The sequence below is a fragment of the Coturnix japonica genome, chromosome 1 (genome assembly GCF_054131305.1).
Source record: "Coturnix japonica strain WE chromosome 1, WE-NBRP24, whole genome shotgun sequence".
Taxonomy (NCBI): Eukaryota; Metazoa; Chordata; class Aves; order Galliformes; family Phasianidae; genus Coturnix; species Coturnix japonica.
Window position 1 is genome coordinate 78,611,608 of NC_140663.1, and position 23,190 is coordinate 78,634,797.

Consider the following 23,190-nt stretch of genomic DNA (forward strand, 5'->3'; position numbering starts at 1 on the left):
AAGTGAGCTGAGTAGAAAGCCCATTTACTGCATGACTTGCAATGATAGAAATCCCAAGATTAGTCCGTGCCACTTGCTTAGGTGTGGAGCCTCAATGAAATCAACACTGCTTTTCACAGTGCCTCATAGTCTGGCTGGGATCCAGCTGTAGAATTGAAGTCTCCAGTGGCTGAAAGAAAAGTGAGGGAAGGCTGTATCTTTTTTACTAGAAAAATGGCATGTCCCATGCTGAATCCTTCCCATTTTGATAAGTCTCCACAAGGTCTTCCAACTAATAGCGCTGGATGGCTGGAGAGAAATGTGTATGTCCTGGAATGATTCCTTACTTCTTGATAATTATACCAATAGTTTTCTAATTTTCTAAGATAGTTCATCCATGGGTAGCAAATTGCATTTCAGAAAGTGGATTGCCTAAATTAAGTGTCAGCCCTGGCCTGTGATGCCGCATCTTTTCAGCCATGCTCCAGAGATGGTGTCTGTGAAGAGTCTTTGTCGGCACAGTACGAGCCAGTTAATAATGAAAAGAGGGGGAATTTATTTCGGATGGTTCGTATCTTAGGAATAAGCTGTGTAGGAGTTAAAGGTGCAGGCTCCAAGCTGAAAGGCCGGTAGGAGTTAACGCCATGGCAGCCGCAGCAGCTCGCATCAGTGGAAAGCAGTTCAGCCACTAGAGGGGACTAAAGACCTGCACTGGGTTGTCCTGGGTCATGAATTCGGTTTTCTCAGGAGCCGCGCAAAGACACGGAGCAGGTGAGAGCTGGAGGATCTGCTCTGGAGGTGATGTGCTGGCCGTGCCCTGCGAGCAGATTGCAGGGAAGGATTCCTTCCTCTGCCCGCTCCGCTGCGAAGAGCAGGGGGAGCGGCAGAGTACGCTCAGTACAGAGCCGGGAGCAGGAGCGGGATCATGCCTGTGTTTGCCTTCCGAGGTACCTCTGGGATCACCAGCATATGCTGATGCAAGTGTTGTCACTGCCGGATCTCTGTTAGATTAGTATGCTGTTAGATAGCATTACACATTAGTATAATTTTGTCTCATGTTCACTGATTGAACCTCAAGTACTCATCTGTATTTTGGGCAGTGTGTACACCACTGCCTTACCAGTAGCCTATTCTGCAGTGGAGGGAGAAAAAATTAAAGGCATAGTAGATCTTTTCTGTAGAAGATTGCATGCAGAGTCCAGTCCCTTTTGTACAGTAGATACACTGCCCTGCTGCAAATGAGAAGAGAAAGAAGAAAACTCAGCTTCTGTTCAGGAGGAAGGAAGGGGCTGCCTGTCAATATCAGGATAAACTTTTTTATACGTATCAGGAAAAAGACTTCTTTACAGAAAGGGTTGTTAAGCACTGGAATAGGCTCCCCAGGGAGGTGGTTGAATCACCATCCCTGGATATGTTTAAAAACCATTTGGACGTGGTGCTGAGGGGCATAATTTAGCAGAGGGTTATTAGAGTTAGGGTAGCGTGGTTTGGTTGTGGTTGGGCTTGATGATCTTTCAAGTCTTTTCCAACCTGAGCAATTCTGTGATTCTATGAAATGCTCTTTGAGTCTGCATTTTGTGTAGCATTTAAGTATTAAACACGTGTCATACAGTTGGCTTCAGCAATGGCAATTATTTCCAGCTTCGCTTTGGCCATACTGTTAATCATTGGCTTGATACTAAGTATGGAAGATGAGATGTTGTTCACAGCTATCCTTGGTTTTCTGAAGCCAGTTTTATTTATATCCCCCTCCTCTTCCAGCAAAGATTCTTGACATGTTTTATGATATCCTATCTGCCTAACATCCTGCTACAAAAGGGGGGATCCTGCACTCTCCAAAGTGCAGCCTCTCTTTCAGACAAAATTACTTTTTGAGATATCAGAGTTCAAACAGTAATGAGGTTTTCTTTTATCATGAGTTTGAATGTACTGGAAAAATGTACTGAGCTGCTGGAGAAGCACAACACAGGGGCATACTATGCTCACCAGAGGCAGCTTAAGGATAGGCTTCTGGGTTTGCAGCATAAACGAGCAGGGAGTCTGGGCTTAATAGTTCAGGAGATGTCGTATTCGTATTATAGGCGCGTATATTCTCCCAGAAAGAGAAATGTATGACTAAATGCTTCTTAAGTTCTGTTTTTCAAAGAACAGTTCTGGTGTTTGTGAAGTCTCAGAGAAAGTCTGTTTCTGCAAATGAAAACTTGAGAGAATCCTTCTGTAACTTGGTAAGAAAGGAAGGAGTTAACATGTACACATGCACAGGCCAAGATTCTAAGTAATTCCAAACTGAATTGCATTTATGATGCTATCCTTGGACTGGAGAACCAATGCAAGCATCATGCTTGTATTATATACAGATAAATCACATTTAAATTATGTAAGTGTAAATGGCTAGAAAAACTTGCTTCATTTAAATCTGATTTTTTTTTCTTTCTTTTTTTTTTTTTTTCCTTTTAATAACATATCTCACATTATGATGTGAAACACTCAAGGTTGTTAAGATAATGTTCGCTCCCACAACGAATGAGTCAGCTTTTCAAACCTAATAATTAGTATCTTCATTGATTCCTATGATCACTCAGCCCACGGTAGGTCATTTGCGGCTTCCAGTGTTCTGGACATAGCCATATGGCATCCCAGTGGGAGCCAGGGCACTGACCCTGGGCTATTACAAGGGATACATGGTTGGCATGCTAGACTACTGATTAAATATTAACCATAGCAGACACATTATTTCCACTCTGCTTTGAAATGAGTCTTTAATTAGAAAGAAAATAGCAGCTGCAAATGAAGTTTCATGGTTGTTGTCTGAAGTAAATATTTTGACCCATTGCTTGTGTGGTACAAGCTCAGAAGTGTCCCTTGAGGCTTTCAGGCTGCCACTCAGAACATATAGAAGTGTCTTGAAGAGTACACAGCCATCAACCATCTAAAATAAGGAAGTTTCAATAGCGGAAACATCTTGCCTAAATGAAAATAATCTAATTTTGTTAAATGTAGCCACAGACCTGCTGCTCTTGAAACTGTTTGAACAAATGAAACTGTTTTGGTCATTTTGCTTTTTTGTGATAATGTAAATTCTTGTCAAGCAAATTTACCAGGAGCTTTGATCCAGTTCTTTATTTAATTGTCTTCTTATTCTTACATGCCCTGACAGAAGAGCCATTGTGTTACATTCTGGGGGAATAACTAGTTAAGGATGCGCACTGTACAGTTCATGAGTAATATATGGTTTTAGGTACATAACTTCAGTGCTTTGTCTTTTGTAAGATGCTGAGATAGCCCAGAATTTATTTTTCACCCTCAAAATGAAGTTGTAATCATTTTATTTTTTTTTAAATTTCTTGTTCCTAAGACCTTGGTTTTGTCTTTGTTGTTTTCCAGACCCCAAAAAATCTTTTTAAATTGAAGTAGATTCTTACTGTGTTTTTTAAAAACTAGCAAACAAACAACAAAACCACTCTTGTTTACTCATAACTGAATAGAATTTATGTTGCTGAAACTTAATAGTCGTTATGAGTTCAAGGGAGAATTTTGTAAACACAGTCGTTTGGAAAAAGTTCTTTGATGCTCTTTTTGTATCAACTCATGCATGTTTTTAAGATTCATAGCTAGCCACTTAAGCAGTCAGTTCACATACCTGAGTCCTACTGCTACATTTTGTGTTATAAACCCTAAAAGTGACTGTTTCATTTTTTAATACAGCTTTCTAAGGGCCAAGATTGAGTAAAATTCTTGATGTGTTACTACGGATCTTTTTTAGTTTGGGGTTATGCTCATTTGTAACTTCAGTACGATCACAGTCTTAGAAACAATTTTAGCTGTGGGATAAAGTAAAACCCCATCAGAAGTGCTGGGACAGACATAGCAACAGTCTGTTTAAAACATGTATATTCTCAAGAAATTCCTCATGATTAATCCCGATCAGCTAATGTTTTTAATGCCCTAGAAAGTCTGATTTAGCACATATTAAACAGCAGTCCTCACGCCAGTATTTTATACTGCTTGTTTCTTAAAACCACAAGTACTTTTTTTTTTTTTTTTTTTTTTTTGCTGCAGCATATACGTATTTGCACCACACACGTTCTTCTGCTGTGTTGGTTAATTAAGTTAAATTTCAGAGCAGCCTACTTCTTAGTTAATTCCTGTGATTTTAATAATAGCAGTTTTGCTGAAGACCCTAAAAATTAAAACCACCTCCTTGTTCTCTAGTATTCTTTTCTGGATTATACTTCTGGAAGTAGAAAGCACATATTAATTTTCTTCTTTGCTTTTTAATTAAAGCTGGCTTCTGTAACCGAGGGCTTGAATTTGGTTAGTACTTTTTAAAGTGGTGATGTCTTAACCCATAAATGAAAATGAATGTTTTCTCTGTAAACAATAAGGAAGATTGTCTGCTTAAGCAGGTGAGAAGATAACAAATATAAATTGTGTATGCTGGTAATGAAGAAGCTCTCTACATGTTAAGTAAGGACAAATTCTGTCATCCTGGAAACAAAGGATTCTTGAACAGGGGATGCCCAGGAGATGACAGGAGATTCTGAAGGGATGTTATTCCCCTCAAGTCCCCCGTTCATTCCTAGTGCGTGCTGAAACCTGCACTAAGCTTTTTTAAAGTGGCAGCTGTCATGGTTCTGGCCTGGTTCAGCCTGGTTCCATGACTAAATGGGGCAGAGAGACCCATGGACCCATGCCTAGAGACAGGTCTAAAAACAAAACAGTGACAGTGAGCTAAGAGAGAAAATTTAATTTACAAATTATGATAGTGGAATACAAGAAAACATGGTGGAATACAATATAATTGGAATTGAAGCTGATAAAGTGAGAAAGAGTGTATCCAGAAAACCAAAGGCCTTACTATATTGATGAAGGCAATACAGTTATAGGGAGCGCTCACTGCAGAGACGAGAAGAAAAAGAAGGGCAGTCTTGTGACTCACGATCAGTTTTATCTTTCCCTCTACACAGAAAGCAGAAAAAGAACAGTGAGGTCTTTGTATTTCTTCTCTTCTGAGAAAGGTATACCCAGAACTATCAAGAGTCCACAGAACTGTAGCATTAAATCTTTAATTCCCAGTGCACTGCGTGATGTTATGATGTGGAATACCAGTAACAGAAATCATAAATGCCATGACTGTAGCATTGGCCGTTGCCAACAGTTGTAAGGCCTTTCCAACTCCTGAATTAGCTTCATTGCTTCAGTGACCCTTGTACAGAGGTGTCGGTGGGTGTTTTCCTCAGTTTCATTCAAAATGCTTTTACAGCACCATAATATCAAAAGGGAGTGTCTCTTCCCTTGGTGTTCATTCATAAAATAGGAAAGGTGACTATCAACATTCTCCCTTCAACAGTAAAAACAGCTCAAAGACTTAAGTCCTTAAGGATATTCCCAGTGATTTCCCTAAGCTCTGATGGAGGCTGTGTCCATGTCCACGTGCTCTGTCTTTTCCTCTTATGTTACCCATGAAACTTTCAAAGTTTCCAGGAAGAAATTTATGTTGAGACTGGCAATAGGTCAAATTCTGCCATCACTTTCTCCCTTTTTGATGCAGAGCAAATCCATTGAAATGCAGCATTTAGCCCACTATACTGAATTATACTGAATTACTATACTCATTAGTCTATTTCTGCTTCATTTTTTCTATATTAATTGTTTCACCTAATATGTGAGAGATAGTGGGTCTGGCTGTTTACATAAGAGAATTTATATTATATATACTGTTTAAATCCCTAGCTCTATTTTTGAGGTTTCTTTGAGTGTGGTAGGACATGATTTAACAAAGGGATAAGTGATTTCAAAATTATAATGAACCCTGCACTAGAGAAGACTCCCTTAAGTCAACAGGTTCCTTAAGCTTCCTCTTCATCATCAGAACTTTAATTGTAATGCATATTGAGACAGGTGACTCACGTAGAAGTATACTGATTTGACTTCAGGTTTACTATGCTCTTGGAATGGTGAATGTCAGTGTCTATGAAAGTGGAAATAAAGTAGGAAGCAGGCAACTATTTGTGAACCTTTTATAAAAAAAAAAAAAAAAAGATATTTTTAATTGGAATGATATCTTAATAACCTAACATGAAATTTTGGATATCATGAGACATAGGTTTCTAAACAATAAGCTAAAAGCAACATTTTCATCACTTGCCATACCAGATTCAAGAGTGCTTACATATACTTTCTGATTTACCTTTGTCCTGTGAGACAAACATCTCCATTTTACCCTCGTGTAAGGAGAGTAGTTATTCATTAATGCTTCCTCAGTCAAGAGGAAGCTTCCTAAGGAGCACCTGAAACCATTTCCAACTTCAAACCTTTGGATTATATGTAAATTAGTGCTGTGTGTTGTGGTAGATGGATTGTGTTGGTTACGTGATGGTTACGAAAAGCTTTGGGCTAGAAGGAGATACAGAAAACATACTATAATATGAAGTCCCCTGCATGGTATGCAACTTCTGATCCTGGCAGGTTGTAGAGACAAATCAGTCATGTCAAAATAAACTCATATAGACCTATCTAATTTTTTTTCTGACCTTACTAAATCTAGAAAATAGATACTGTGAACTCTTCCCTATTGAAGCATTAGACATATGTAAAAGCTAATAAGATTGCATACTGACTGATTTCTATCCTTTTTCTCCAAGGAGTGTAACAGTTGCTCAGAAATGACCCAAATAATTTTTATTAATGGGCCCAACATTACTTTCATTTCAAAAGAGACAAATCATTTAATAAAATGTGTGTTCAGTTGTGTTCATTAGTGCTAATCAGGAGTTCATTAAACCTTAATCATATCAATTTAGAGCCACTAATATTCAGGTAGTTTAATAAAGGACCCAGCAGTAAAAGAGCACATATTGCATATTCAGGAGCATGTTAATCCATAGCAAACCCTGCATGAATACACACTGCCCATTCAGCTGGGTGTCAGGGATAGGGTGCTGGTGCAGCCTCACACTGAGTAGCATGTGCAGGCTTGGGCGCCACAGTACAAAAAGGGCATAAAGCTATTGGAGAGTGTTCAAAGTAGGGCTACAGAAATGGTGAAGAGTCTAGAGAGCAAAGTGTATGAGGTACAGCTGAGGTCCCTGGATTTGTTCAGTGCAGAGCAGAGAAGTTGACAGGAGGCCTGATGGCAGCTGCATCTCCTCAGTGGAGTGGAGAGGCAGCACTGAGCTCTGCTCTGTGTGACAGCAACAGGGTCTGAGGGAACGGCATGGAGCTGTGCTAGGGAAGGGGCAGCTGGGAGTTAGGGACAGGGGCTGCACCAGACGGCAGTGGGCATAGAATGGGCTGCACAGGGCAGTGGGCATGGCCCCAGGTGCTGGAGTTCAAGGAACATTTGGATGCTGCACTCAGACATAGGGTTTGGATTTTGGGTGGTGGTGGTGTGTGAGCGAGGAGCTGGACTCAGTGATCCTTGCATGTCTCTGCAAACACAGGATATTCTTGATTATATGAAAATACCACATACTGCACTTACATGTGATGAAACCTTTATCTGTTTTCATTGGTGAGGGTGGGGTTTGAGCAAGAAGTGGATACAGATGATTGAAGCTTTTGGCTGTGTTAACTCCTTCAGTAGAAATAGCACAGTAACATGCTGAGGGTAATCCCAGGACAAAATCTAAATATATTGGTAAGGCTTAGTATTTTGAAATGACAGTTTGTAAAGCAGCATATTGGAGAATACTGCGTATAATATCCACTCCATAAAGTAGTCAACGTATGTAAAAATTATAGGATATGAGCCATGACATCTACTAATGCCACTGCTACTATGTCTTATTCAATTCTTCTGACTCTAACGTAGTATATACTTTTCAGAGCTTTCATACTGTCTTCCAAGAAGGGCTGTTACCAGTTGAACAATTTGCTCTGGATTTGTGAAGTTTGCACAGTGCTGCAGACAATACTCAGCTTTTTGCTATTTGTGTATTAAAAAGTCACTCTGAATTTCATGGTTTATGCTGAAGTCTGGAAAATAAGAAAAGAGTAGCTGATGTATCTATACAGTAGCTGAGATTTTCCAGAAATATTGTGGGTGGTGTTATTTCAGTTCAAAATTGGGATTAATAAAAGTCTGTACAAGCAAGGAACTTTTAATTACTTCTTTGAACCAAACAAGAGTTAACAGATAGTAACAAAGACATAAATTTATGGGGAAGCCTGGGATTATTTGCTGCTTTTTCTTCAGGTATTTTCTTCACTGAAATCCAGTTGTAGTTTCTGAGATGCTGCTTTCTCTATTTTTAGGTGACTGTAAATGAAGTGCAACACATGAATGTATTCCCCCTCGAGAAATTCAATAAACTATTTTGCCATCGAGTGCATTAAGATTTCATCATACAGTGAAATCATTCCTCTGATTCTTTCCAGGTAAGAAGATTGGTTCTAGTTAGACTCCTACTTTTATCCTCTTTTCAACTATCGTCTCTTTATGACTTAACAATTTTAATTGACATTCTGTTTTATAACCTTACCTTTTACTTCTTCTACTTTTATTTTTTAAGTAAAATAAAGAAATGAAAATGTTGTGGAAAAATGTATTCTGTACAGACTGCATTTAGTAAATGAGCTTCCAAGCATATTAATGTATTAGAGTCTTTTCTAAAATGACTTTATTCATCATGTCTTGACTAAGTACTTCTGTACAGGTAAGTGAATGGTATATTTGTTTTCCCATCCGACTGTCATCAGAAATTAGTTAAATGCATACAGAATGATCCTGGATGATTTCTTTTTATTATCTTGATAGTTATCACAACAGTGTATTCATCATGCTGGTCTGAGTGTTGAAATTAAGCCTCTGATGACTGGATGTTCTTGTAATGCATTATTTTACCAACTGTCGAAAACTCTGCTAAATAAAGCTGACATTACAGTAGGCTGGTAACACTTAACATACTTATATGTGAGCTTATCATCAGCTTCAATAAAGAGTGTGGGTTCATAGTGTTGTCAAACCTGAACAGTACCACTGGGATTTCCAGCCCAGCAGGGACAGGTTAAAATTTTAGTACAGCATGATATTTCCTTCTCCTGCTCTCTTGTCATATGACATAGATAGCAAACAACTCTAGTGAAGACAGACAGCTCTGTGCAGATAGGACCTCCTGGGCAAAAATAACATTATTGGACATTTATTTTACTTGCTGGTCTTTCTTTTCTGTTTCTTAGAAGTTTGCAGAACCTCTGGCACATACTGTGGCAAAATCTGGAAGAGAATGTTAGGTAGGACTGGAGAGAAAAGACACCTCAAACCAGATACAGCTCCTATTTGGCAAATAACCCATACAATATATGGGACTAGTTTTGGAGAATTTGGTTGAACCTTTTGTACTAGTGAAGTGCCTGTACCTGTGTAAAATCAGGAGAGTATAAAATTGGAGGTTTTGGTGATATTCTAAGAGTTATCAACAGCACAGGCTCTCTGACACGTACACTTTACAATATGCAGGCTGTTGGTGAAATAAAAGGTAATTTGGCCTATAGAAGACAGATGGTGAACTGGCATGATGTTCTGTTATACCTATGAAGGTTACATATCAGATATCAAATAATTCAAAATGTAATTGGTTAGATCTGAATATCAGGCTTCAGGTAGATCCTGCATCTTCTGGACCCTGTGTGTAGTCGCTGGTAGTACCTGAGCAGGAGAAATTGAAGTATTATTGTAGATATCCTTGGTCTTATTTATTTCTGTTTCTATTTAAATGCAGTGTAAGACAGAAGCTGTAAAGAGAGCAGGAAGCACTCAGACAGTTTATCTGTAACAGACAGGGGCTACCTGGGATATCTTTGGTACATTGACTAGAGGACAGGTACCAGAATACAGTTAGTTAATAACATAAAGCAAGGATGGAGAGAGTGTTATTAGGAATGCATGTGATCGTGAAAGTCATATCCTGGTAATGCTCTGGACATAAAAGAATTTAAACACATGATTTCTTTGCAAATATCAGGAATGTTAGTATGAAAGGCTAATTAAATACTGGGTCTAAGAATAACAGTAAGAGGCTTTCTGGAACAGATAAATCACATGTTTTTTATAGACTAATAATGTATTATAAACTGGGTATATTTCCAAAACTGTCAGTAAGGAGGACTATATTATACTGATGCAGTGTAGAACCATTACATTTCTTTTGTTTGTTCAGAAAATTTTAATAAGTGATCATCTTTCTCCTTAATGACCATTTGATGTTCTACATGAAATCTGTGTGGGTGGTTTTCATTCTAACCCTTAATAGGCAGATATTCACATCGTGCAAAAAAACCAGTATGTTAATTTGTTGTTGTGTTCCCTACAGAAACCAGTAAGGGGATGGAGGCTAAGGATTGAAGCTAGAGGCTGAAGTCTGAACTTCTAGCAGCTAGTCTGTGTTACTTATTAAACATATTTCAGATAACTCAGTTTTGTTTTGCTAAGTGCTTGTGTGTATATGTTTTCATCTTTATTTTCATAATTGCCTTAAATTGGTGTCAACTATTTAGCCAGTTGAAATGAGTTCCATAAAGGTGGCAACCTGAATTCTTTGTTCTCAGGATATTATTTCCCCTACCTCCGAGGTTTTTTTCTGGATACCCTTCATGTTGCTTTTGGTCTCCTCCATGGTTGTTCAGGCTTTTTGAGAGTTGCTGTTGTTAACCTGTTGCTTTTGGCAGCCCTTCAAATGAGTTTTGTTCTCCAAAGTTCTTTCACCTTCGTTGTGGGCTTCCGTTTTCAAAGGGATAGTTTTCCAATAAAACTTGTTCTTTCTGTACTCTGATCAACTGTACGAGACTAGAGGAAGAGGTGGGAGAAGCACACTGAGAGGAAGAAAGTGGTTTTTGTCTTTTAATTAACTGATAAAAAAAAACAACAAAGGAGGTGTATTTGAAGTATAAATAAGACTTGGCTTATTTGAAGTATAATATATTGAAAGAAAAAGTTAATAATGAATACAAAAAAGTATAAGGAAAATGTTAGCAAACTTTGGGAAGGAAGAGTAGTAAATGAAACATGAGAAATCAAGTTAAATATGCAAGATATTAGAAACAAAATATATATAAGAAATTTACAGTAAAGCTAAGGGTCATTGAAGCCACTGGAAAACCTGAAGGAGAAGAGTTGTTGTTAGGTGAAGCTGATGCTGCTAAGAACTGAAATGGGTTATGTGTAGTGGTAGTGTATCAGGAAAGATCATATGCTGGAGGCAATGATAGTTACTTTTTTTTTTTCTTCCTGTGAGGATATAAAATAAGTTACAGTATATTAGACCCGGGAAAATTAAAACACCAACTAAACTGGATTCACAAGAATTAAAAGTAAGTAATACAGGAAATTGGAAATCTGATGACAAAATGTAGAAGAAGGTACTGTAGAGATGAATAGTGCTTCCTGCATTACTGGAGCTGTAGTGCAGTAGTACGTTGTCATAGCAATGCCTGGTTTAAGAAGATGGCGATTAAGTTTGCAAACACTCCTTCAGTTTTTCAGTATAGCTGCCTTCACATATATGCTGTTTGGTAAAGGAATATACAGTGCTGGTAATTCAGCAGAGTTTGAAAATGGGCCTAAGGGATTTGGAAGCAGAAATTAGAAAGTAAATATATAATGAGACTAGTACTCACGTGTCAACTAAAATGTGTGAAAATCTCTGAAGTGTTAAGGTGATTGTTTTTGTTTTGTTTTCATTTTTCCAGTAAAACTGTCTGCATAAGCTTTGGGACAAATTTCGCAACGGAAACACATGGCTTCCAAGAAGCACAGTTGTTTTTGTACTGGGTGGGTTTCAACTGATTTTCATAGTCTAAATTTATCTGCTTCTGTTTTCTCCATGCTGGCTGTGAATACTTTAAAGAAGCTGGTGTAAGGCCATTTGTTGAATGGGGATATGGTATCTGACAGTCTGAACTAATTTCCTGCAAGGGTTTTGTGAAGAACATTAGGAAAACAAAAGCTTTGCCACTCACAGTGAAAAAAATCAGGACTGTAACTCTGGACATCATTTTAATGAGATATTTTGACTTGAATGCAATTGCTTGGTTTGGGTTGTTCATAGGAAGTTTACAACAATCTATGCATGTACATTTTCTAATGTAAAGGGGTGGTAAGCAAATGGCAATTGGACTTCTGCTGGTGAAGAAATCTTATGTCTTTAATGTGTTTCAATTACACAGAGAATGTGCAGTTAAAAATTTGCTCGGAAGGATAGCACTTTACTTGGGGAGCAAATTATTACTTTTCCTCTTCTGTGATGTTACAGTTTAGGCTGTTCTTGGTTTTCAACTTATGTTTGATTTTTATTCTTTGTATTATTTTCAAGTGATGGGCTTTAATGTTATTTGGACAAAAATTTTAAGGTTATTATTTTTTTCCTCATTTTTGTCTAAGTGGTACTGCAGACAGATGAAAAGATGCAACTGAGTGGATCAGTGTTTCCCTGTTACTTGAATCAAAACAGTCCATAAAACTAAAGGCTCTGGCTTTGCTTCTTTCTTTCTGATCCTAGCCTAAGGCAGACAGAAAGATCCAAGCTTATCGTGTCACCAAGTATAAAAATGATGCGTTGCTACTCTGAAGTGCTCTTCAAATCTGATTTCTACTGCATGGAGTGCAGACCTAGTTGTATGATGGAGCTTAAAAAAAGGGTAGGTAAATATTTGATTAATTGAATATGAACTTCAAGAGGAAACCAGCTAGGTAGTTCTTTGGCCTGTCACTCTTTTCTCTTGTTGCTAATGTAAGTAACACAAAAATACATCAGGTCACTTTTACGCTTTCATATACAGACATGAGTCAAGCTCAGCATTTCATCATACCATTTTCCCCCATGGCTATTCAACAAGTCCTTTGATAGAGTTTCACTAAGTTAAAAGGTGACTTAGTCAAAAGTATAACATTTTCAAGAACTAAACCCTAATTTAGGGCAGCTTTCTTTGATATTTTCTTTAAAACCAATCCTAGTAGTCATTAGCTGTGAGTTGCAGAAAACTACAGCATCCATTTCTGTGTGATGTGGGCTTATTGGCAATCATTTGTGTCTTTTTAAAAGCCTGAATAAAGTGGTGGGTTTATGTATTTGCTGTTTGGCTTTGTTTCTTTGAAAGCAAAAACAGGGGTAGATACAACCATGTCCCAGGTGTAAACATATTACAGGAATTGTAGCTCTGGAGCCTCCTACTCATGTTTCCTTGTAGCTGGCTGTAGCTGTAGCTTGTAAAACTTGAGAACAGGCTAAAGGTAGAAGGGAAGTAGGGAAATCTGATTGTTGTGCTGATGTAGCTAAGCCAGAGTTTGTCAGAAAAGAAGGAGGCACTCAAACAGCAGTTTGCAGGAGGCAAGTGAACGATGCAGTGATTTGCAATTCAGTTTTTCTTAACAGGATGAAGTACACTGTCTGAGGATATAAGTATTGAAAATGACATTTATTTTTTTTTTCTTTTTTTTTTTTTTTTTTCCTCTCTCTCTCTTCCCCTGTCCTGTAAAGAAAACAAAACTTTGACTATGGTTATGATGATTATTTTGGCAGTTAAGGATTTCTTTACAGATGTGCAATGTTTCTACCTGAGCAGTACAATTATTTTTGTGGTGTTACTATCTAGGCTCCTATTATCACAGATATTTTTGTTGTTTGTTTGTTTGAAGATTTGCTGAGTAGATCTTCAAAATTTTAACCAGCATTGTTCATGTGCAAAGGGCTGGGTTTTCAGTATTCTTTGAATCCATATTTCCAGGGGAAGACTGTTTCCACTACAGCATCACAATGAAGTCCAAAGTAAAGTCATTGAAGTACTGTCTAAAAAACTCCTCAGTCAGGTGTTGCCACTGTGAATTCAGATGCAAAAATCACACAGGCTCTATATCTGTCCTGCTGAAACCTTGTAAAGGTTTCTGATGAATTACTCTGTCACTTAAACAGAAAGGATTCAGCTTATTTATGCAAAGCTATTTAAGAAACTATCTACATCATGCCTAAAAGCACACCTAGGAACATCACAGCTTCAGACAGAGAATATATCTGCCTCCTAGAGTTTGGTAGCTCCTTGAACATCTTTGTTCATGTGAGCATAAAATGTGATTTGAGGAATAAGAAGTGAACAGGCTGTGTTTACTGTAAAATAGTGATATGACAACAGTTTGACCTTTCTGAATTAGAAATTCATTTGCATCAGATTCTGTGCTGTTTTTGTATTTCTTTTGTGTGTGCACAGCTCACTTCCAGATCGTATACAAGTTATGGGCTTGTAGAGGAAAAGATTATGATCATTTAATTTGGAAGATATTCACTACAAAAGAAGAAACGTGTAGTGTTTGAGCGAAAAAGGCAACTAATACTTTGAAGTTTCTGAAGCCTTACTTTGATCGGATATCAAAATATATGTAACTTCTTCTGCAGATACGAACTTTTTCAAGCATTTGGGGATGCCAGCTTTCTCTGAATGCTGGTAGATGTGCATCTGCCTGACATGGTGGTAAAACACATCCCAAATGTGTTGCCTTACACTGAGCCAGCTGGATAGCTTTGCCCAGATTCCTGGAAGTGGCAGAGGTAGGGACACTACTGTGGCACTGCTTTTTGACAGCCTCGCTAAGGCCACTTTGTGTCCTGCCAGGGAACATGGAAAGTTGGCTTACAAGATGGACTGAACTTCAGCACCCAAGTTCTGAAAGTTTGTGGGACTGCAGATGCCTTTGGCTCACCACATTATATATGTGTATAAATTATGTCATGAAAGCCTATACTTATTCATTCCAGTGCTGCTAAGATGCTTTGATGTGCTTGGATTAGATGGTGAAGAAACCTTAGCTCAGCTGGCAATATCCCACAGAGGGTAGATGCATGCATATAGCATGAATATAAATTCTCTTTGAGGCCTTACAGAGAAACAAGGCTTACATACAGATCTGACGAAGTATTTTGGGTTTCTGTAGGAGGATCTTAAAAATGGAGTATATAGCAGAAAGACAGTATTTGGAGTATTGCTTTGAAAAACACAGGTAAAAACCAGTGCATGTGCTTAAGAAGAATGAGTAAAAGTACCTTTTCATATGTGGTGAAAGTACTCAGAAAATGGTGCTTAGCTTGGGGATTGCAGTGGCTTTGTTTGGAGGTGGCAATGAATGAGTGGATCTCAAGTGCTGGCAGTTTCTCCAAAGTCTCAAGCAACTGCAAGAAGCCCTGGTCCGTGCCTTGCCTTTTTCTGCATCCATCTTCTCTGCCATGCTTTTCTTGTCTGTAAACTGCTGAAATGCAAGTGGGATAATATATTTCTAACAGAAAAATCAACATTTCTTTCTTTATTTACAGCCACAGGCTTATCTGAATGCTGACATTTGAGGGACTCTGTGAAGGAGCACAAGTCAATATGTTTATGCTCCTCTAGGTAACAGCAGCTATAACAATCCCACCATGAATTTTATTAAGCCCTGTTAATTCTCTGACAGTTCTTGGGTCTATAGGTCTTTTGATACTGTGTTTTTTATCATTTCTTGCAATGATTTCCATTTCAGCTTCAAAATGAGAAAAAGAATTCCATCTTTTGTAACCACAATTAAACAGCTTGAAAAATCATAGCCTGCATGTAATAGACAGATCCTTGGAATTAATTAACTGAGAAACTAAGTGAATAATTCAAAATAAATACCGTTCTTGACAAATGGACCCTCCAGCATTGTTAATATGTGTGGATCATGTCTTTGTTTGTATTGGAATAGCTATTGCTGTTTTCAACCTAGAGTTTCTTTTGGAGGAGGCAACAGTTCTTCCATAGTACTGAAATGTGACTGCATTTTTTGTGTGTGGATTTTTGGAGGTTCTTTTTTTCCTGATTTTTGACATGACACTTCAGGTTTAGAAGTTCAGCTTGCTTTTAAAAACACACCCCGTGCTGTGTATACTACCGTACGTTGCACTTGTTGAGGTAAGAATGATTTATTGTGCAGTCTTGGATAAGCATCTCAAGAAAGCTGTGGCTGAAGTGTAACTCATTCCTGTCCTGTTTTGTAGGAATTCCTCCTTTGCCAGAGCAGGAAAGATCTCAGTTATGGTCTTCCAAAATGTTATGTTAAATCTTATGAGAAATATGTTAATGACAAAGAGTAAGACTTTTAGTTTTATAGTTTTGTGGAAAGCAACTTGTAGAGGAGGGGAGACTTTTAATGTGTTTGCAGTGTTTCTGAGAATGTGTGCCAAAAAAATTGTGTGTATAATTAGGGTTTTCCAAGTGCTGAATCCATCTTTACCACAGGCTTTGCTCTGCTGTAGTTCAGATGTAACAAATAAGTACTTAAGGCCGTTAGAAACAGAGAATTAGAATACTGGTAACCACCAGCTCCATTGTAGTGGTCTCTATGTGCAAGGTATTAAAGTTAACAGGTAAAAGGGGATGGAATAGAAGGCAAGACCAAAGTTGTCACTGGTTGCTTGTGTGGCAGGCCGTATTAAAAATTTTTTTGCTGGCAACTACTTTCAATATTAGAGGCATGGCCCACATAATATTTTTGTTCTTCAGTTGTTTTTGGTGTTTATTGATATTCTCCCAGATTTCTTGATTTTATCCAGAACTTTGCATCCTGTGTATTCTGTTTGTTTTACTGAGTAATAAGTCTTTTTGACTATCTTATTAGTAAAGTACCATGGTTTGGATCACTCAGAGGAATATACTCACATTTTAAAAACCATCTACTCAAATTTCATATTCTGCTTGTCCATTCTTCCTCTGAACATTTGTGCCTCTAAAGGCTGATTTCAGGGGTCCTGCAAGGCGGTAGAGAGTGATGGGAAAACATATAAAAAACCCATCACTTACGAAGTTGTGGCATTCGGTAGCATTATTTGTGTGGTGTTCGCTGTTGTTCAGCTCTGTCTAGGGCTGAAAAGTTGGAATCGGGGAAATAAATTACTTTTCTTGGAAAATAAAAGGGCAAAATATAAATTTAGAGTATCTAAACATTTTAAAAGCTGCAGTGAGAACCCAACATTTATAGTGTGATTGTTCCTTGTAATTTTGGCTGAGATAAATCCAGGATAGTTTCTCTTCATCTGTACTTAGAAGCAAGAAGTGTTGTTTTGTGCTGTGGGACAGGAGGTATTCACATGCAATAGGAATTAGTGTTTTATTGTGGGGGCAGAAAACTACAAGGACTTCCAAGTCAGCACAGGAAGTGCAGAGTATTGTTCCTACCAACTTAAATGAAAAAAGAACCAACATTTAGCCTGAACTTGTTATTTGAATTTAAGAACTTTTAGTGCCTTTCACTTGCTTCCTCTGAGGTAACTCATGAACTGCTCTAAACCACTTAGGGGATGTGCAATAAGAGAACTCCCAAATGAAAAGGGAAAACATTGAATGAGTATGAGCAGGCTGTATAAAGTGAACACGAGCAGGGATATTTGTACCAATGTATACATCAGTGGGTAATGTTCTTAAAGACACTTATTTCATGATCATGTATTTTAAAATGATGTGTGGTTTTTTTTCATCTCATCACTTGCAAGTCTTGACAGCTTACCTAAATACTTTAGGGGTGGATGTTTGCTTAGCTAAGTATAAATTCTGGGCAAAAGTAGTGGCAGAGCTAGCTACAAAATGAGTTGTTACTTAAGAATGTGATGCTGCACGTGCCAGCACTTATGGTTGCCAAAAATCAGCCAGTAGGGCAAAAGCTGGGTCAGCATTCATTTTGGGATATTTTTAATTGCTTACTATCCTGAATTCCTATACTGGAAGCAACTTCAGATTTGAAATGAAAGGGAGGGAAGGCAGAAGATACTTTTTTAGATTAGAAAGAATCCAGACTTGTCCAGAACAGTCACAAAAGTCAGTCAAATCACCATGATCACACAAAGTTTAGAAGGAAGAGAGAGAAGGTGGTGGTAGAAAGTAAAGAAACACTAGAGGCAGTATTCCAAATTTGACCAAGATAAAAGGCCAGGTAAGTAAGATGCATTTAATTGTAATATGGCACATATTTCCCCTCATTAAATTTAAAAGCAGGATAAGCTACAAGTATTTTAAAGATAATTAGAGGATTTTTATTTTGTTAGGGGAAAAAAAAAAAGAAAAGCAACATGATGTCTGGAGATGACTAATTGTCTTGATTCCTGGAGGAACTAAGTTACTCTTCTGCTCTGGAACTGGAAAGATAACAAAACCATTTAATGTTGTAACTCTTAAAAGCTGAGCGTTATTTTTACCTACAATTGCTTCAAATGTATGGTCTCAAGCTAGATACCTATCAGTGTTAACAAATTCAGTGGTGATCTTTGTGGTATTTATTATAATCATAATAACAACTTGTCCCCCAAATGACACTTGTGAAACATCACTTCTGAGATGTAATACAAGCTGATATTTAGCTCTCTGCATTTTGTTCCCTGCATTAATCTTCAGGTCTTTTAATAAAGGTGGGGAACAAAAGGTTGGCTCAAAGAAATGATAACTGCATATGTGTCACGGGTTACTTAGATTTACCTATGCCCGTGACAGGGGAAGCCACCCCGTGGGCCCCCCTCCCGGGGCCCGGAAAGGAGGGGGAAAAAGGGAGTGGGATAAAACAGCGACAATCTAAGGAGGAAAAACTTATTTTACTAAATATGATACTGAAATACAAGATAACACAATATAATATAATTGAGGCTAACAAATTGAACGAAACAGAGAGAGAGAGTCCCCGAAAACCGAGAGGCCTACTGTGAACTCTAGGCGACACGGCTGGAACGCTTCCCACTCTCCGAGAAGTTCGAGAGAAGAAGGAGGGCACTCCAGCCTGGGAACGAGATTATACAGCGTCCTGGTCCCGTGACTTATCATTAACCCTGTTGTTCTCTGGGATATGTAGTCTTCTTCTGTGGACTGCACATTCAATAGAAGTATCCATACTTTACATGATGTTATGATGTGGAATACTGATAGCAAAATTACAAAATTACAAAACCATGACAATATGCAGGACCTTTCACCTATTAGGTCATTAGATCAAATCCTAGCCAGGAGTGTTACATAGAAAATTTTCCACTGCTCCCTTGCTCTGTGACTCTAAGGAATATAAACACAAGGATCTATTTCTGCTTTCTAGTAAACTGGTGATCATTTCTGGAAAAACCTACTGTCACTCTGATCCAGGTCAACGTTGAGGGCAGAGTTATGGGATTTGCCTTCCACATCCAGCTGCCCTGACAAGTGGCAGAAGCATGCTGATGAGAGTAGGAGTGGAGCTTGCTTTACTGCTGCCTTAGTTATAACGTGTTTCCTCTTGATCTGTGAAAGATCTTAATCTAGCCATCTCAACTCAGCAATGACAGTGGGAGAAGAGAGTCTGCTAATAACAATCATTAAGAACAAAAACAGAAGTGAGATGTCTCTAGATACCAATTGAGAAGAAAGTGCAAAAACAGATGACAGATCTTTAACACTTGTTTGTACAAAGTTCCCACAAACATGCACATTCTCATAGGTGTTGCCCATGAGAATAGGGGAGTGAGGTCAATATACACTTATGTTCTTCAGCAATTTTCAAGATTTACTACAGAAATCCATAGTTTGTTATAGAGACAGCTTTTGAGCAATAACATTAACACAAGACCCCCTGACTCTTGTAAATCCTGACTAAAATGAAAAGATTGACATCATCTTTTTGCTGCAATATTTGAATATCTAATACTTCGTCAGTAAGTACCTGGAAGTATGTTGGATTTTGTGTATACCTAAATGATTTTTATGGCTTTCTTGCCCACCCTCATACCCCTTTTTCAAAGGACCCCAAAATATACTCCATAATTACTGAGTGAGAGTTCAAAATCAAGATCATGCATTCATCTGCCCTTGGTAGGAGAAAAGTGCATGTTGTATCAGTTCTGCCCACTTTAGTAAGGTTTGTTCCACTCAAATTGCTCTGTTGCTGTCTTTCATTAATAGTAGCATAGTAATAGGAATGTAAATGTTCAGGCTCAGGGGTGGCACACTTGTGTTTTATTTGGCACTATTGGATGAATTCATGAAATGAAACATTCTTCTGCATACATTAACAAAGAAACCAAAATAAACTTGAGGGCTATTTTTCTTTTTTTTTTTCTTCCCATCTTTGTTTCATCCATTGGTTTGTCTAAAGCTCCAAGGAATTAAGAACTGAATATGGATGCTAAGTTAAAAGACCATAAGAAACTGGTTACACTTTCCGATGCTTGGGAAATGAGTTACAGTAATGAATTACAAAAGCATTTGTAATAGTATTTTTTTGGCCATTGCTTTTTAAGCAATACCTGAGGGAAGGAATCTGTTTTTGATAAATGTATTTCCACTGCAGTGTTACCTCTGGCCAAGGAAGTCTGAACAGCGATTCCACTGTCTGTAAGAAAATCAGTAGTTCTTTGATTACCTGGAAAATCACCAAAGCCACGTGTCTGTGTTAGACTGTCCGGACAATCTCTCCCATCTATCCCCTGGAAAAGGCTTTTATTTCTGCTTTGATCCTACTTGGCCAAGCACATCAGACCCCTATTGAACAGCAAGACTGGCCTGGTCTCATGTTGTGAAGAGACTTAAGCTTTGAAGGCTAACTCTCACCACACCTCAGCTACAGCCATCCCACAAGCTTCCCTCAGGAGGAGGAAAGCACTCACTGCATGACCAAGATAGCTCAGGTGCACACTGTACTGGAGGAATCCACTTACCCAAGAATGGCTGTTATGCCACACAACAGGCACTTACATGACCAAGAAAGAACATGCAGCCTGCTTACTGGGGAGAAAGGAACTGCTGGAGGCTGGTTAGAATTGTCCTTGCAGCGTCCGTACCTGACTTGCCATCCATTTTTAGTGTTTAATGGATTTTTAGGCTCACAGTTCAGGTTGCTAATGATTGATTAATTCAGCTGGGTATGGTCAGAGCACACCAGGCAGTTATAAACGGATTGCAACAATTTCTCTGATGCTGTCTTTCTTAATGTGTCCCGCCTAGGGCACAGATGAGCAGCAGTGGCTCCGTTTCTGGCCTTAACCCTGAGATAATTAGGACAGATACTGCTCTCTTCTACCTTCTGAAATAGAAAGGAGGGTTTAGCAAAGGTTTTCAAATTAATAGTTCTGCTGTGTTATTGCTGCCATCACTGTTTTTTGTTTTCTGTTGTTTTGTTTTTTTTAAAGGAGAATGTAATAATGAGCATTGTTCTGACTTTTTGGTGGTCTATGGGGGTTTGTTTTTAGGGGTATGTATGATTGGTTTTCTTCTCTCTGTCTACCTACGGTTATTTTTTGTGTGTGTATGATGGTTGTTGTTGTTTTAAGGAGAATAGGTGATCAGATAACCCCATGTCTTTAAGGTGTACTGTCTTCTTTCAGTGCGATGTGTGACAAAACAGAATCCATACCTATTGAATGCTTGGCTAAATGATGAGGACTGGGCTAGGGGGTGAGGATGGAAATTGAGGTGGAACTTAAGCTGCACAGCTTTCCAGAAGGGAATTCTGGAAGGAACTATTGCCTGTACATGTGGCAGAGAGTCCTTTCATTCACATTCCTGCTACTGTTCATACAGATCTTGCATCATTTTAGCAGTGATTGCTTTCTGCACGGGTGGGCTTATTCAGGTTCTATAGAAAGCAAACTTTAATGACACACCAAGCATAATAAATGGCCATTAAGATAAATTAATTAAATAAACCAAATAAAAAAGCAAACAAACAAGCCCTCTCTCTTTTAATCTTGATAATTCTCAATGGTCAACGTAATCTCTTATTGGAAAATCAGTGGCTACTGACTTGGAATAGTAGCTAGGGAAATGGAAAGCATGCGGTGGCAAGATATCACTATTCTGTCATCAGCAAATCTTAGTAGAGAAATTTTTAGCAAACAAAAAGTCAATTTACTCTTACAACTGCAGACATTCACTTATCCATACAATTTGTTTGATCCATGAACATCTGGAAGGAAGATGAGGGTGGATGTGAGGAGGAACACTTTCAAAAGAAACAATCAACGCTAGAACAGAAATCAGAGCTTCTGCATTTAAAGCAGTTTTTCTCTGAAACCGGAGCCTAATGTGATTCCAGGCTGCTCAGATTCTAATGTTAACGTGTCACTTTAGGTTTTAATGACAGTTAACATAAATATTAATGTCGATTTCATTAAAACTTGATTTCACACAGAAGTGGATTATTCTTTTTATTCATTCCCTTGTGCTGACTATTGTTCCATGTCTGATAGATGTTTCATCATGCAAAATTGCCATGTATGACAAGTACTTTATGTACATAGAAAAACAAAACATTTTTCAGATTACAGGCATTTGCACATAGCAAGAACAAGGTGAAGTCTGATACGGTGACTATCTTGCAGAGCAGGGTAAAGGTATCACAGGAGAAACTGGAGGACAAAACTCAAGGACAGCTGGTGTAGCAGGTGAAAAGCAGGCTACTATATTCTTACAAAATCATCATTTTCTTCATTCCCCCTTCCCCACACCCTCACCCCACCCCACACACCCCCTTTTAAAGTAATATTGCTCTGGGTTTCTTTTTTCTTAAATGCATATATCATGACAAAAGTAAGGTTAATTTCCAGCTATGTGATTAATATTCTGTTCATGGCCTGTTTCTGATTTTATATGTCTTGTTAGTGTTTATGAAGCACTTGTTGATGGCCTAGCAAGCATTCTTCACTTTCTCTAATAGCTTTACTGTAAATGATTCCTTTACAGAAAACATATAAATACTATGATTCCCAGCATTATGATGTCATAGCACCTATAAATACTCAAAGAACACAAATGCATCCTTCTAAATGGAGAGTTTATAGTACTCTCGTGGATACCTTCCAACCAGAGGATGAGCAGCTCATAATTCTTTTTTGACAGAATAAATGGGAAATCCATGATTCCTAACAAGTTCTGTAGAAAGACCCAGGCACCCAAATCCATATGCCATACTTTGCCTTGTATATGTTTGAAGCTCCAGTAGTCTTAATTGTTATGCTCTGGGGAATCGTCAGAACTACTGCTGGCAGATACAAGTGATATCAACAAGACAAATTTGTCTTAATGTATTTAGCAGGTGATTACTGCTATTTTAGGACTAGTAAGTTGTTGTATTTATTCATCTATGATGGTTCTGTGGGAACAGAAGGGAAACCGGATTTTTTATTTCTTTTTCTTACATTAGAGAGAATAGGTGTTAGAGAAGGGATGGTGAGGCAAGTTCGGAAAATTCTACAGAAGCAGTCAAACTGT

General features: G+C 38.2%; 1 long non-coding RNA gene across 1 annotated transcript in view; it reads left to right on the forward strand.

Annotated features, from left to right (window-relative positions):
• The first annotated feature begins 687 nt into the window (after window positions 1-687).
• LOC107321053 (uncharacterized) overlaps window positions 688-23,190 on the forward strand; it is a 380,448-nt gene continuing 357,945 nt past the window's right edge. Inside the window, exons 1-2 of the long non-coding RNA XR_014945637.1 lie at window positions 688-750; window positions 8,236-8,358. This is a non-coding gene — a long non-coding RNA (uncharacterized LOC107321053). The remainder of the gene's footprint in view (window positions 751-8,235; window positions 8,359-23,190) is intronic.